Source organism: Leuciscus leuciscus, assembly GCF_965113295.1.
Source record: "Leuciscus leuciscus genome assembly, chromosome: 19".
NCBI classification, from domain to species: Eukaryota; Metazoa; Chordata; class Actinopteri; order Cypriniformes; family Leuciscidae; genus Leuciscus; species Leuciscus leuciscus.
This window is the reverse complement of record NC_138743.1, coordinates 14,348,040-14,364,366: the sequence shown is the minus strand read 5'-3', so window position 1 is coordinate 14,364,366 and position 16,327 is coordinate 14,348,040. Positions and strand designations below refer to the sequence as shown.

The window sequence follows — 16,327 nt, the reverse complement described above, 5'->3', positions numbered from 1 at the left end:
ACCCTAGCAACCGCCTAGCAACCAGCCAGAACACCCTAGCAACCACCCAAAAGACCCTAGCAACCACCCAAAAGACCCTAGCAACCGCCTAGCAACCACCCAGAATACCCTAGCAACCACCCAAAACACCCTAGCAACCACCCAGAACACCCTAGCAACCGCCTAGCAACCACCCAGAATACCCTAGCAACCACCCAAAACACCCTAGCAACCACCCAGAACACCATAGCAACCGCCTAGCAACCACCCAAAAGACCCTAGCAACCGCCTAGCAACCACCCAGAATACCCTAGCAACCACCCAAAACACCCTAGCAACCACCCAAAAGACCCTAGCAACCGCCTAGCAACCACCCAAAAGACCCTAGCAACCACCCAAAACACCCTAGCAACCGCCTAGCAACCACCCAAAAGACCCTAGCAACCACCCAGAACACCCTAGCAACTGCCTAGCAACCACCCAAAAGACCCTAGCAACCAGCCAAAAGACCCTAGCAACCACCCAAAATATCCTAGCAACCACCCAGAATACCCTAGCAACCACCCAAAACACCCTAGCAACCACCCAGAACACCCTAGCAACCGCCTAGCAACCACCCAAAAGACCCTAGCAACCACCTAGAAACCACCCAAAACACCCTAGCAACCACCCAGAACACCCTAGCAACCGCCTAGCAACCACCCAAAAGACCCTAGCAACCACCCAGGACACCCTAGCAACCACCTAGCAACCACCCAGAACACCCTAGCAACCACCCAAAAGACCCTAGCAACCACCCAAAATATCCTAGCAACCACCTAGCAACCACCCAGAATACCCTAGCAACCACCCAAAAAACCCTAGCAACCACCCAGAACACCCTAGCAACCGCCTAGCAACCACCTAAAAGACCCTAGCAACCACCTAGCAACCACCCAAAAGACCCTAGCAACCACCCAGGACACCCTAGCAACCACCTAGCAACCACCCAGAAAACCCTAGCAACCTCCCAAAATACCCTAGGAACACCATAGCAACCACCCATAAAATCCAAGCAACCGCCTAGCAAAAAACGTTCTGGTCCAAACTTTCTCAAGCCAACTTAAAGTTTGTCTCGACGAACTTTCGCATCTAGTTATTATTATTATTCTTCTTACTAAAACTGTTGACTCAAACTCGCCCTAGAGCTTTAACTCTACATACTTCAAACTCGGCTCAGACACTCAAACTGATCTGCAGCTATATGCTATATCTTTTCAGACTGATCGGACTTACGGTTTTCCTACAAATGACGATCAAAACTCGGAAAAACTCCCATTGACTTAACATTGGGCATTCTAAAAAAATTCAAACTCACCAACCGACAAAAATTCAAATCTAAATCCCTTGAAAACTAAACCAAACTGCCATTCTATATATATTAGCCAATGAAACTCATTTAAACTAAAAAAACTCTAATCTCATACACTTATAAACTAATTAACTTAAATTTAATAACTAATTAACTAATAAACTCATGAATTCATAGACTTATGAACTCTTAAACTCATAAATTAATAAACTCTGAACTCTAAACTCATTTAAACTTATAAACTCTAAACTCAAAAACTTGTACACTTATAAACTCATCAATTTATACACTTATAAACTCTAAACTCATAAACTCTGAGTGTGTGTGTGTGTGTGTGTGTGTGTGTGTGTGTGTGTCTGAGTGAGTGTGTGAGCGAGGTAGTCTGTTTGAGTGTGTGTGTGTGTGTGTGTGTGTGTGTGTGTGTGTGTGTATCTATCTATCTACCGCTCTGAATACCATAGCAACCACCCAGAACACCCTAGCAACCACCTAGCAACCACCCAGAACACCCTAGCAACCACCCAAAAGACCCTAGCAACCACCCAAAATATCCTAGCAACCACCCAGAACACCCTAGCAACCACCTAGCAACCACCCAAAACACCCTAGCAACCACCCAAAAGACCCTAGCAACCACCCAAAATACCCTAGCAACACCATAGCAACCACACAAAACATCCTAGTAACCACCCATAACACCCTAGCAACCGCCTAGCAACCACCCAGAACACCCTAGCAACCACCCAAAACACCCTAGCAACCACCCAAAAGACCCTAGCAACACCATAGCAACCACACAAAACATCCTAGTAACCACCCATAACACCCTAGCAACCGCCTAGCAACCACCCAGAACACCCTAGCAACCACCCAAAAGACCCTAGCAACCACCCAAAAGACCCTAGCAACCGCCTAGCAACCACCCAGAATACCCTAGCAACCACCCAAAACACCCTAGCAACCACCCAAAACACCCTAGCAACCGCCTAGCAACCACCCAGAATACCCTAGCAACCACCCAAAACACCCTAGCAACCACCCAGAACACCATAGCAACCGCCTAGCGACCACCCAAAAGACCCTAGCAACCACCCAGAATACCCTAGCAACCACCCAAAACACCTTAGCAACCACCCAAAAGACCCTAGCAACCACCCAGAATACCCTAGCAACCACCCAAAACACCCTAGCAACCACCAAAAAGACCCTAGCAACCGCCTAGCAACCACCCAGAATACCCTAGCAATCACCCAAAACACCCTAGCAACCACCAAAAAGACCCTAGCAACTGCCTAGCAACCACCCAAAAGACCCTAGCAACCACCCAAAACACCCTAGCAACCACCTAGCAACCACCCAAAAGACCCTAGCAACCACCCAAAAGACCCTAGCAACCACCCAGAACACCCTAGCAACCGCCTAGCAACCACCCAGAATACCTTAACAACCGCCTAGCAACACCATAGCAACCACCCAGAACACCCTAGCAACCGCCTAGCAACACCCTAGTAACCAACCAAAATACCTTAGCAACCGCCTAGCAACAACATAGCAACCACCCAGAACACCCTAGCAAACCGCCTAGCAACCACCCAGAATACCCTAGCAACTGCTTAGCAACACCATAGCAACCACCCAGAATACCCTAGCAACCGCCTAGCAACACCATAACGACCACCCATAACATCCTTGCAACTGCCTAGCAAAAAACATTCTGGTCCAAACTTTCTCAAGCCAACTTAAAGTTTGTCTCGACGAACTTTCGCATCTAGTTATTATTATTCTTCTTACTAAAACTGTTGACTCAAACTCGCCCTAGAGCTTTAACTCTACATACTTCAAACTCGGCTCAGACACTCAAACTGATCTGCAGCTATATGCTATATCTTTTCAGACTGATCGGACTTACGGTTTTCCTACAAATGACGATCAAAACTCGGAAAAACTCCCATTGACTTAACATTGGGCATTCTAAAAAAATTCAAACTCACCAACCGACAAAAATTTAAATCTAAATCCCTTGAAAACTAATTCAAACTGCCATTCTATATATATTAGCCAATGAAACTCATTTAAACTAATAAACTCTAATCTCATACACTTATAAACTAATTAACTTAAATGTAATAACTAATTAACTAATAAACTCATGAATTCATAGACTTATGAACTCTTAAACTCAAAAATTAATAAACTCTGAACTCTAAACTCATTTAAACTTATAAACTCTAAACTCAAAAACTTGTACACTTATAAACTCTAAACTCATAAACTCTGAGTGTGTGTGTGTGTGTGTGTGTGTGTGTGTGTATCTATCTATCTACCGCTCTGAATACCATAGCAACCACCCAGAACACCCTAGCAACCACCTAGCAACCACCCAGAACACCCTAGCAACCACCCAAAATATCCTAGCAACCACCCAGAACACCCTAGCAACCACCTAGCAACCACCCAAAACACCCTAGCAACCGCCTAGCAACCACCCAAAAGACCCTAGCAACCACCCAAAATACCCTAGCAACACCATAGCAACCACACAAAACATCCTAGTAACCACCCATAACACCCTAGCAACCGCCTAGCAACCACCCAAAAGACCCTAGCAACCACCCAAAATACCCTAGCAACCGCCTAGCAACCACCCAAAAGACCCTAGCAACCACCCAAAATAGCCTAGCAACCACCCAAAATACCCTAGCAACCGCCTAGCAACCACCCAGAATACCCTAGCAACCACCCAGAACACCCTAGCAACCGCCTAGCAACCACCTAAAAGACCCTAGCAACCACCCAAAAGACCCTAGCAACCGCCTAGCAACCACCCAGAATACCCTAGCAACCACCAAAAACACCCTAGCAACCACCCAGAACACCCTAGCAACCGCCTAGCAACCACCCAAAAGACCCTAGCAACCACCCAAAATAGCCTAGCAACCGCCTAGCAACCACCCAGAATACCCTAGCAACCACCCAAAACACCCTAGCAACCACCCAGAACACCCTAGAAACCGCCTAGCAACCACCCAGAATACCCTAGCAACCACCCAAAACACCCTAGCAACCACCCAGAACACCCTAGCAACCACCAAAAAGACCCTAGCTACCGCCTAGCAACCACCCAGAATACCCTAGCAACCACCCAAAACACCCTAGCAACCACCAAAAAGACCCTAGCAACCACCAAAAAGACCCTAGCAACCACCTAGCAACCACCCAGAATACCCTAGCAACCACCAAAAAGACCCTAGCAACCGCCTAGCAACCACCCAAAAGACCCTAGCAACCACCCAAAACACCCTAGCAACCACCTAGCAACCACCCAAAAGACCCTAGCAACCACCCAAAAGACCATAGCAACCACCCAGAACACCCTAGCAACCGCCTAGCAACCACCCAGAATACCTTAGCAACCGCCTAGCAACACCATAGCAACCACCCAGAACACCCTAGCAACCGCCTAGCAACCGCCTAGCAACACCCTAGCAACCAACCAAAATACCTTAGCAACCGCCTAGCAACAACATAGCAACCACCCAGAACACCCTAGCAACCGCCTAGCAACCACCCAGAATACCCTAGCAACTGCTTAGCAACACCATAGCAACCACCCAGAATACCCTAGCAACCGCCTAGCAACACCATAACGACCACCCATAACATCCTTGCAACTGCCTAGCAAAAAACATTCTGGTCCAAACTTTCTCAAGCCAACTTAAAGTTTGTCTCGACGAACTTTCGCATCTAGTTATTCTTATTTTTATTCTGCCAAAAGTTTGGCGCGTAACTTGCCCCGCACCGTTTGTCACAGACCCCTGAGTGAGGTGTCAAATCGAGCGGCTCATTGAGGAGAGGTGTGCTATATCTTTTCTAAGCGATCGGGTGTACGATGTTCGCACAGCGGACGAAAAAGCGGCCAAAAAAGTCCCATTGACTTTACATGGGGAGTTCTAAAAACATTTGAATCCCAACTGCCGTTTTCACACACACCACTCCAAAGGGCCTGACACCCCTGCGTTTCTCTCCCTCTCTCTCTCCCTCAGAGGATTTATATTATCAAGCAGCCAATAAGTAATGGCCTAAAATCTTCATAGCCACACCCTAGCAACCAGTTATAGCACCCTAGCAACCACTCTGAGCTCCCTAGCAACCACCCTAAACCAATAAATAATATAAAAACATTTTTTTACATTTTTTAAAGCAATATCACACTCGTAGCCTTGCGATATTGCTCGATGCTTGTGCCTATTCGGCCATAGGCACGAGGCCGCAGGCCGAGTGCCGTACTGAAGGAACTCATTATTAAAGATTTTAAGAACTCTATAAAAACTCCATAGTAACTATATTTGACAACTACCAACCACCTAGTAACACCATAGCAACTACCAAAAATACCTTAGTAAAACCACCCTGAACACCCTAGCAACGTCTAGAAATGCTCTAGTAACCACCAAAAAACTCTAGCAACCACCCAGAACACCCTAGAAACTGCCTAGCAACCACCCAGAACACCTAGCAACTGCCTAGTAACCACCCAGAACGCCTAGCAACCACCCAGAACACCCTAGCAACTGCCTAGCAACACCATAGCAACCACCTAGCAATGCCCTAGCAACCACCAAGAATACCCTAGCAACTGCCTAGCAACCACCAAGAATACCCTAGCAACTGCCTAGCAACCACCCAGAACACCTTAGCAACTGCCTAGCAACACCATAGCAACCACCCAGAAAACCCTAGCAACCACCACCTGGCAACAGCATCTTGCTAAAAACATGCTAGCAACATACTAATCATGTTAGCATCATGCTAGCAACATGCTAATCAAGCTAGCATTATGCTACCAACATGCTAATCAAGCTAGCATCATGTTAGCAACATGCTAATCAAGCTATCATAATGCTAGCATTATGCTAATCAAGCTAGCATCATGCTAGCAACATGCTAATCAAGCTAGCATTATGCTAGCAACATGCTAATCATGTTAGCGTCTAGCTAAAAACATGCTAGCAAAATGCTAATCATGTTAGCATGAAGCTACCAACATGCTAATCAAGCTAGCATCATGCTAACATAATGCTAATCAAGCTAGCATCATGCTAGCAACATGCTAATCAAGCTAGCATCATGCTACCAATATGTTAATCATGTTAACGTCTAGCTAAAAACATGCTAATCATGCTAGCATCAAGCTACCAACATGCTAATCAAGCTAGCATCATGCTAACATAATGCTAATCAAGCTAGCATATGGCTAGCAACATGCTAATCATGCTAGCATCATGCTAACAACATGTTAATCAAGCTAGCATAATGCTAGCAACATGCTAATCATGTTAGCATCTGGCTAAAAACATGCTAGCAAAATGTTAATCATGCTAGCATCTTGTTAAAAGCATGCTAGCATCATGCTAATCAGGCTAGCATCATGCTAATCATGCTAGCATCATGCTACCAACATGTTAGTTAAGCTAGCATCATGCTACCAACATGTTAATTAAGCTAGCATCATTCTAACAAAATGCTAATTATGTTAGCAACATGCTAATCAAGCTAGCATAATGTTAGCAACATGCTAGTTATGTTAGCATCTAGCTAAAAACATGCTAACAAAATGCTAATCATGCTAGCATCTTGTTAAAAGCATGCTAACATCATGCTAATCAGGCTAGCATCATGCTAATCATGCTAGCATCATGCTACCAACATGTTAATTAGGCTAGCATCATGCTAGCAACATGCTAATTATGTTAGCAACATGCTAATCAAGCTAGCATAATGCTAGTAACATGCTAATTATGTTAGCATCTAGCTAAAAACATGCTAGCAAAATGCTAATCATGCTAGCATCTTGTTAAAAGCATGCTAGAAACATGCTAATCATGCTAGCATCATCCTGCCAACATACTAATCATGCTAGCATCATTCTAACAACATGTTAATCATAGTAAATCATGCTGGAATGTGGTAAATCGTAGTAAATAATCTTAGAAACATGGTAAATCGTGATAAATGATGCTAAAACGTGGTATATCATGGTATCACAACATGTTAATTGTGTTAGCATCTGCCCAGTGGCGAGTTTTGCCACTGCAAGCACCACTTCACATTTTCTTCAGGAAATGTACATTCTAGTTATTCTTTTTATTATTCTGGACAAAGTTTGGCGCGTAACTTGCCCCGCACCGTTTGTCTCAGACCCCTGAGTGAGGTGTCAAAGCGACCGGCTCATTGAGGAGAGGTGTGCTATGACTTTTCTAAGCGATCGGGTGTACGATGTTCGCACAGCAGGCGAAAAAGCGGCCAAAAAAGTCCCATTGACTTTACATGGGTAGTTCTAAAAACATTTGAATCCCAACTGCCGTTTTCACACACACCACTCCAAAGGGCCTGACACCCCTGCGTTTCTCTCCCTCTCTCTCTCCCTCAGAGGATTTATATTATCAAGCAGCCAATAAGTAATGGCCTAAAATCTTCATAGCCACACCCTAGCAACCAGTTACAGCACCCTAGCAACCACTCTGAGCTCCCTAGCAACCACCCTAAACCAATAAATAATATAAAAACATTTTTTTTTACATTTTTTAAAGCAATATCACACTCGTAGCCTTGCGATATTGCTCCATGCTTGTGCCTATTCGGCCGTACTGAAGGAACTCGTTATTAAAGATTTTAAGAACTCTATAAAAACTCCATAGTAACCATATTTGACAACTACCAACCACCTAGTAACACCATAGCAACTACCAAAAATACCTTAGCAACCACCCTGAACACCCTAGCAACGTCTAGAAATGCTCTAGTAACCACCAAAAAACTCTAGCAACCACCCAGAACACCCTAGCAACTGCCTAGCAACCACCCAGAACACCTAGCAACTGCCTAGTAACCACCCAGAACGCCTAGCAACCACCCAGAACACCCTAGCAACTGCCTAGCAACGCCCTAGCATCCACCCAGAATACCATAGCAACTGCCTAGCAACACCATAGCAACCACCTAGCAATGCCCTAGCAACCACCAAGAATGCCCTAGCAACTGCCTAGCAACCACCAAGAATACCCTAGCAACTGCCTAGCAACCACCCAGAACACCTTAGCAACTGCCTAACAACACCATAGCAACCACCCAGAAAACCCTAGCAACCACCACCTGGCAACAGCATCTTGCTAAAAACATGCTAGCAACATACTAATCATGCTAGCATCATGCTAGCAACATGCTAATCAAGCTAGCATTATGCTAATCAAGCTAGCATCATGCTAGCATCATGCTAATCAAGCTAGCAACATGCTAATAATGCTAGCATTATGCTACCAACATGCTAATCAAGCTAGCATCATGCTAGCAACATGCTAATCAAGCTATCATAATGCTAGCAAAATGCTAATCAAGCTAGCATAATGCTAGCAACATGCTAATCAAGCTAGCATTATGCTAGCAACATGCTAATCATGTTAGAGTCTAGCTAAAAACATGCTAGCAACATGCTAATCATGCTAGCATCAAGCTACCAACATGCTAAGCAAGCTAGCATCATGCCAACATAATGCTAATCAAGCTAGCATAATGCTAGCAACATGCTAATCAAGTAAATCATCTTAGAAACATGGTAAATCGTGATAAATAATACTAAAACGTGGTATATCATGGTATCACAACATGTTAATTGTGTTAGCATCTGCCCAGTGGCGAGTTTTGCCACTGCAAGCACCACTTCACATTTTCTTCAGGAAATGTACATTCCAGTTATTCTTCTACTTCTTTTTATTATTCCGCTCAAAAGTTTGGCGCGTAACTCGCCCCGCACCGTTTGTCTCAGACCCCTGAGTGAGGTGTCAAATCGACTGGCTCATTGAGGAGAGGTGTGCTATATCTTTTCTAAGCGATCCGGTGTACGATGTTCGCACAGCGAGCGAAAAAGCGGCCAAAAAAGTCCCATTGAACATTGGGCATTCTAAAAAATTCAAATCCAAACCGACGTTTTCACACACACACAGACACAAAGGGCCTGACACCCCTGCGTTTCTCTCCCTCTCTCTCTCCCTCAGAGGATTTATATTATCAAGCAGCCAATAAGTAATGGCCTAAAATCTTCATAGCCACACCCTAGCAACCAGTTACAGCACCCTAGCAACCACTAAGAGCTCCCTAGCAACCACCCTAAACCAATAAATTGATTTTTAAAACAATTTTTTTACTTTTTAAAGCAATATCACACTCGTAGCCTTGCGATATCGCTCCATGCTTGTGCCTATTCGGCCATCTACTGTACTCGTTATTAAAGATTTTAAAAACTCTATAAAAACTCCATAGTAACCATCTTTGACAACTACCAACCACCTAGTAACACCAAATCTATCTATCTCTCTTTCTTTCTTTTTAACTGATCTATCTTTCTAACTAACTTACTGTATCTATCTTTCTTTCTTACTAATCTATCTATCTTTCTAACTAACTTATCTCTGTTTCTTTCTTTCTAACTAATCTATCTTTCTAACTAACTTATATATCTTTCTTTCTTTCTTACTAATCTATCTATCTTTCTAACTAACCTATCTATCTTTCTTTCTTTTTAACTAATCTATCTATCTTTTTAACTAACTTATCTACTTTCTTTCTTACTAATCTATCTATCTTTCTAACTACCTTATCTATCTTTCTTTCTTTCTAACTAATCTTATCTATCTTTCTAACTTATCTATCTTTCTTTTTAACTAATCTATCTATCTCTCTTTCTTTCTTTTTAACTAATCTATCTATCTTTCTAACTTATCTATCTTTCTTTCTTTCTTTTTAACTGATCTATCTTTCTAACTAACTTATCTATCTTTCTTTCTTACTAATCTATCTATCTTTCTAACTAACTTATCTATGTTTCTTTCTTTCTTTCTAACTAATCTATCTATCTTTCTAACTAACTTATATATCTTTCTTTCTTTCTTTATTACTAATCTATCTATCTTTCTAACTAACCCATCTATCTTTCTTCCTTTTTAACTAATCTATCTTTCTAACTAACTTATCAATCTTTTTTCTTTCTTTTTAACTAATCTATCTATCTTTCTAACTAACTTCTCTATCTTTCTTTCTTACTAATCTATCTATCTATCTATCTATCTTTCTAACTAACTTATCTATCTTTCTTTCTTTCTTTCTTTCTAACTAATCTATCTATCTTTCTAACTAACTTTTCTTTCTTTCATATACAATTTTTTATAAAAACATTGCACTGAGTTCTGAACATGTTAAGCCAGTTGCAACAGAAAAGTGTGCAGGCAGCACAAACGTTATTCAGCGGGCATTCAGCAAGATCCGCCATACAATCAGATACTAAGAAAATATTTGAGAATTGCAAACTCATTTCTTAAACTTTTTTCGGAAAATGTTTTCGTGAATCCAGCCTTAATACAGTATTACGCCATTTCAAATCTTATGCCATTTTTTTGGGAAAATCTTACATTAAGAGGCACTTCCTCTATATTGGACAAAGACAATCAGTATTACCAATAATAATAAAAAAAAAAAATCCAATGTCCTGCTATAATACATAGCCTACAGTATGCATACTTCACACATAATTTCACCCCAGATGTGCAGTCCTTTTCTCTAACACAGCTCGCATAAGGTGACATTTTTTCTATAGCAATCAACCTGCCCTGCTAATGTAACTGTAAAAGAGCGAAAATAAAAAGATACAGTGCACACATCTTTAAGAAAACCACTGGCTAACAGCTTAAAATAAGAAACTGCTTTGTTACTGAGCCCATGGCGACATAGTTTTTTTTTTTAAGCCTAAAGTGGGCGGAGCCGGCCGTCGCCATCTTGGCCTCACGTCACTCCCGGATAACAGAAAATGGGCAAATGGGCAAATGGGCAAATGGGCAAATGGGCAAAGAGGCGGGGCGGGTGGGGAGGTAATGCTATGCTATATGCTACTGACAGTACCAAGTCTGCGACTGCACAGGGCCTCGCGCTAAAGTGACAGTTGATGATGTAAAGCCAATTAAAAGTTCCTGTTTTTGCCCTTCGAAATATTATAATAGTTAAAAGACATGGCAACAAGTGACACTGTGTATCGTGATTCTGTACTATTCTGCTAGTTGAAAATGTATATGCAGTAACTAAATATTACTCTGAGAGAGTGTGTGTGACAGTGATTTATGTGCATAGGCTACATGTCAGTCACTCTTTTTTAATAGTGTAGGCTATGGTCCGTCAGCGCGGCATCGCTCGTCAAGTTCGTTGAGAGCTTATTCAGTCCATTTTAAATTCTGATTTTGGCCGCCTCTCAAATGGGTTAAACCATAGATATATTAACGTTACTTATGAAGTTCAAGTAAATGCGCTGGAAATCCGCGCTCATGTAAGGATGTGCATTTATTGCATGGACGGAGAAAGCGCCGACACCTGCAGGATTTCATCTGACGGTAGCCTACATAAACATATTATAATCTATCTGTTCCGTGAGAGCAGAACGAACGAGCCTTTATTGACGTTTTTAAATCTGAAAACTCCAAAAAGCAACGAAATTGTCAGACATCCATTGGTGCATATTCACAGAGGAAAACAACTGAAATACAGCGCTGGTTGCTCTCTCGAACGATACTCGACGACAACGACGGAATCCGAAGTAATGGGTGTATTAAATTGTATGAAATAATCCCGAAAAAAAGCACAAACAGTGCACAATTACAGTGCTTTACAACTATAGAACAAAAAGAGTTAAATAAACTTATCACTTCATCTAAAACAACAACATGTTTATTAGATCCTATACCAACTAAACTACTGAAAGAAGTGTTACCTGTAGTGGAAGAGCCTCTCCTCAATATTATTAACTCGTCTTTATCTTTAGGTCATGTTCCAAGAACATTTAAACTGGCAGTTATAAAACCTCTCATTAAGAAACCACAATTAGATCATAATAATCTAGCAAATTATAGACCCATTTCAAATCTTCCATTTATGTCTAAAATATTAGAAAAAGTGGTGTCCGCTCATGGCTCTTTCTTGCAACAAAATGATATCTATGAAAAGTTTCAGTCAGGATTCAGACCGCATCATAGCACTGAAACTGCGCTCGTTAAAATCACAAATGATTTACTTTTAGCTTCTGACCAAGGCTGTATCTCAATACTAGTTTTACTTGATCTTAGTGCTGCGTTCGATACTATAGATCATACATTACTCTTAGATCGACTACAAAATTATACTGGTGTTCAAGGACAAGCACTGGTTCAATGTGCTTGTCCTTGTGCTGGTTCAAATCATACCTATCTGACCGCTACCATTTTGTCTATTTAAAGGGATAGTTCACTTTGAAATTCATTTTTGGTATGTTTTAGCTTACCTCAAGGGCATCCAAGATGTAGGTGTCTTTTTTTCCGCGGTAGTTTCAATTTTGATATTTTTAGGTCAAACCGTTCTTGTCTGTCAGTCATATAATGCAGGTCTATGGTCACGGTCTCAAAACACAAGCACAGAGTCCAAATTAAAACAATTCCCCGTCGTCCAAATTAAACAATTCCCCATCGTAAGTACACATTGATGGCCTGAGACACGAAACGAGTGGTTTGTGTGAGAAAACGAACAGTATTTATATAGTTTTTAGCTCTTATACGCAGCCACGTCCAAGTGATCTGAGGGCGCTCGCGCATCCTGGTGTGTGACGTGTACGCAGACTGCATAGATATATACACACTAGATGTCGCCTTGTCTACGGCAGTTCATTGGAACGAATGTCTTTAAGGTGACATCTAGTGTATATATCTATGCACCAGTCTGCGTACACGTCAGATCAGATCACTCGGACATGTCTGCGTATAAGAGGTAAAAACGATATAAATACTGTTCATTTTCTCACACAAACCGCTCGTTTCGTGTCTCAGGCCATCAATGTGTACTTACGATGGGGAATTGTTTAATTTGGACGACGGGGAATTGTTTTAATTTGGACTCTGTGCTTGTGTTTTGAGACCGTGACCATAGACCTGCATTATATGACTGACAGACAAGAACGGTTTGACCTAAAAATATCAAAATTGAAACTACCGCGGAAAAAAAGACACCTACATCTTGGATGCCCTTGAGGTAAGCTAAAACATACCAAAAATGAATTTCAAAGTGAACTATCCCTTTAAATGGAGAAAAATCGATCATAACTCCAGTAAACTATGGAGTGCCGCAGGGATCTGTATTAGGCCCTCTGTTATTTTCCATATATATGATGCCACTTGGAAATATTATAAGGAAACATGGAATTAGTTTCCATTGTTATGCTGATGACACTCAAATATATATTTCATCACGGCCGGATGAAAACGCTAAATTTTCCAAATTGACAGAGTGTGTTAAAGATATAAAAGATTGGATGACGCGTAATTTTCTTTTATTAAATCCAGACAAGACAGAGGTAATACTTATCGGTTCAAAAAACCGCCCACAAAACCTTGCACAATACAACTTTAACATCATAGGATGTCCTGTTACTTTATCCTCTACAGTAAAAGACCTGGGTGTTATACTCGATTGCAACCTGTCTTTTGAAAATCATATTTCATATGTTACATGAGCCTTTTTCCACCTTAGAAACATTGCTAAGCTACGTAATATGCTATCAGTTTCTGATGCAGAAAAGTTAGTTCATGCATTCATGACCTCGAGACTGGATTACTGTAATGCTGTAATGCTGGTTGTCCTGCATCCTCAATAAACAAGCTACAGTTAGTCCAAAATGCCGCCGCTAGAGTTCTTACGAGATCAAGAAAATATGATCATATAACACCGATTTTATCATCACTGCATTGGTTACCTATAAAGTTCCGTATTAATTACAAGGTATTGCTACTGACTTATAAAGCCCTAAACGGCTTAGCTCCAGTCTATTTAACGGATCTTCTATCACCCTATAATCCATCGCGCTCTTTAAGATCACTAAATTCAAGGCTTTTGGTCATACCTAGGATATCCAGAACCACCAAAGGAGGGAGAGCATTTTCACATTTGGCTCCAAAACTCTGGAATAGTCTTCCTGATACTGTTCGTTGCTCAGACTCGCTCTCCCAGTTTAAAACTAGATTAAAGTCGCATCTCTTCAGCCAGGCATTCATATAATCCTACAGTTCAAACTACAATCTGGCCTCTAGCTCATAAATGCCAGAGGAGAACTGGCCCCCGACTGAGCCTGGGTTCTCCCAAGGTTTTTTTTCTCCATTAGGTCACCTGATGGAGTTTTAGGACACCATTAGGTCACTTGATGGAGTTTTTCGGTTCCTTGCCACTGTTGCCTTTGGCTTGCTCAGTTGGGGATATTTTGGGGATATTTAATTTAATTTTATCAATCAATAAATTCCTCTTGAAACAAACTTTGTTGTATTATTTTAATTTAATACTGTGAAGCTGCTTTGATACAATCTGTATTGTGAAAAGCGCTATACAAATAAACTTGACTTGACTTGACTTGACAAACACTGCAGAGATGGCAAGTTAAGCAGCTAACATATGCTGAGGTGAAGTGACGGCTAGTAACAGCAGACAAACGGCTAGCATTGACATCAGCGGGAATCCACCTGTCACTCTAGTGGACACACCCTTAATTATGCAGAACTTCAAATATTAATCAACTAAACGGATGAGTTATAAAAAAATTCACCCCCCTCACAGTTGTTATGAAGGGCAAAATTAGCTGTATATAGACCAAAGCCACATACAGACACCAGGCTGTAAACACGTTTTTTTCTGCTGTAAAATTTGGCATTTTACAGCAGAGGAGATACAGATTTGACTCACTTTTGACACCAGCCTCAAGCGGCCAGTCAATGAATTGCAGTTTAACTAACTTCCGTGTTGGTTTCAAGAGAGAGACGGGGAGGTTGCCGCTTGGTTCACATACACGTTTCTCTGAAAAACACTTCTACAGCCAGTTATTTTACTCTGAAATTTGCGTTCCATGTTGGAATGTCTATTTTTGTTTTGGTCTGTGTGATCTCGCACACTGCCAGTTCACCCAATAGTATTTCGACACCCCGGGATGCTATTTGGCAGGAAACACAGCGTATTGCAGCCAGCAAACAAACTGGGTCAGAGATTGCAGATATTACCCAACCTAAAAAGCCTTGATATCCATCTAAAAATTTCTATGAACGAGAGCATATTAAAACGCAGATAAATCAACTCATCAACTTACTCATTGGTAAGTCTCATTGGGTTTCATTGTCAATTGTGCTCATTCCTGTTGCGTGTTCTCAAACTGGCAACCCGTGTGAGCTTCGAGTCTGAGTAGGAGGGGGCGGGGGAAACTACGATCTCCGATTTTTTTGAATTTGGACTGCAGTACCTATTTCAACCACTAGCTGTCATTCTTACCTTTAAAAATAGTTTAATCAACAAGTGATTTGTGGTTTGTAACAGTGTCGAATTGAAACGCTTCTCACTGGATGTCGCAGCATTGTTTAATAATGATGTTTAATAATGGTGTTCGGGACTGGGAGTAAACGCAACTCCTTTGAGCTTGTGTTCCGTTATCCACTGGGCCGTGCTGCGAACCACTGGGCCGCTTCAGATGATTCTGTGTCAGAGCGGTCAGAATAAATCAGAATCCTTTCAAACCGTTATACAAGTGTGTTTGGCTAATTCACTGAAACGAAAAAAAAAAAACGACTCAAAAGAAAGATTAATTGATTGAAATCGCTGGTTCAGTCAACAGAAATATGGGACACACATAACATCTTTCTCATGTCACTGGCACGCACAGTGCGTATAGCCGTACAGCTGCAGGCGCCTCTGCGGTCATGTATCTAACCAAATGAAGTTGTAAAGCCAGAAGAGGGGAGGGAGGTGGGGGTGCCCTCGGGCTGGATGGAGATGATCGGTGGGCCACCAATTGAATAGCCCTGCATTAGATGATGCGGCCAGACCACGAGACCACACTCAATTTCACAGTGGCAATTCCAAAGACATGAGATCTCACAGAACTTGTGTGATCAAACGTGACTT

At 41.9% G+C, this 16,327-nt stretch overlaps 2 protein-coding genes across 2 annotated transcripts in view; one reads left to right on the top strand and one right to left on the bottom strand.

Annotated features, from left to right (window-relative positions):
- The window catches only part of lama4 (laminin, alpha 4), a 156,049-nt gene that overhangs the window by 65,724 nt on the left and 73,998 nt on the right, over nucleotides 1-16,327 (top strand). The window lies entirely within an intron of this gene.
- The window catches only part of LOC309482909 (uncharacterized protein), a 170,433-nt gene that overhangs the window by 91,598 nt on the left and 62,508 nt on the right, over nucleotides 1-16,327 (bottom strand). The window lies entirely within an intron of this gene.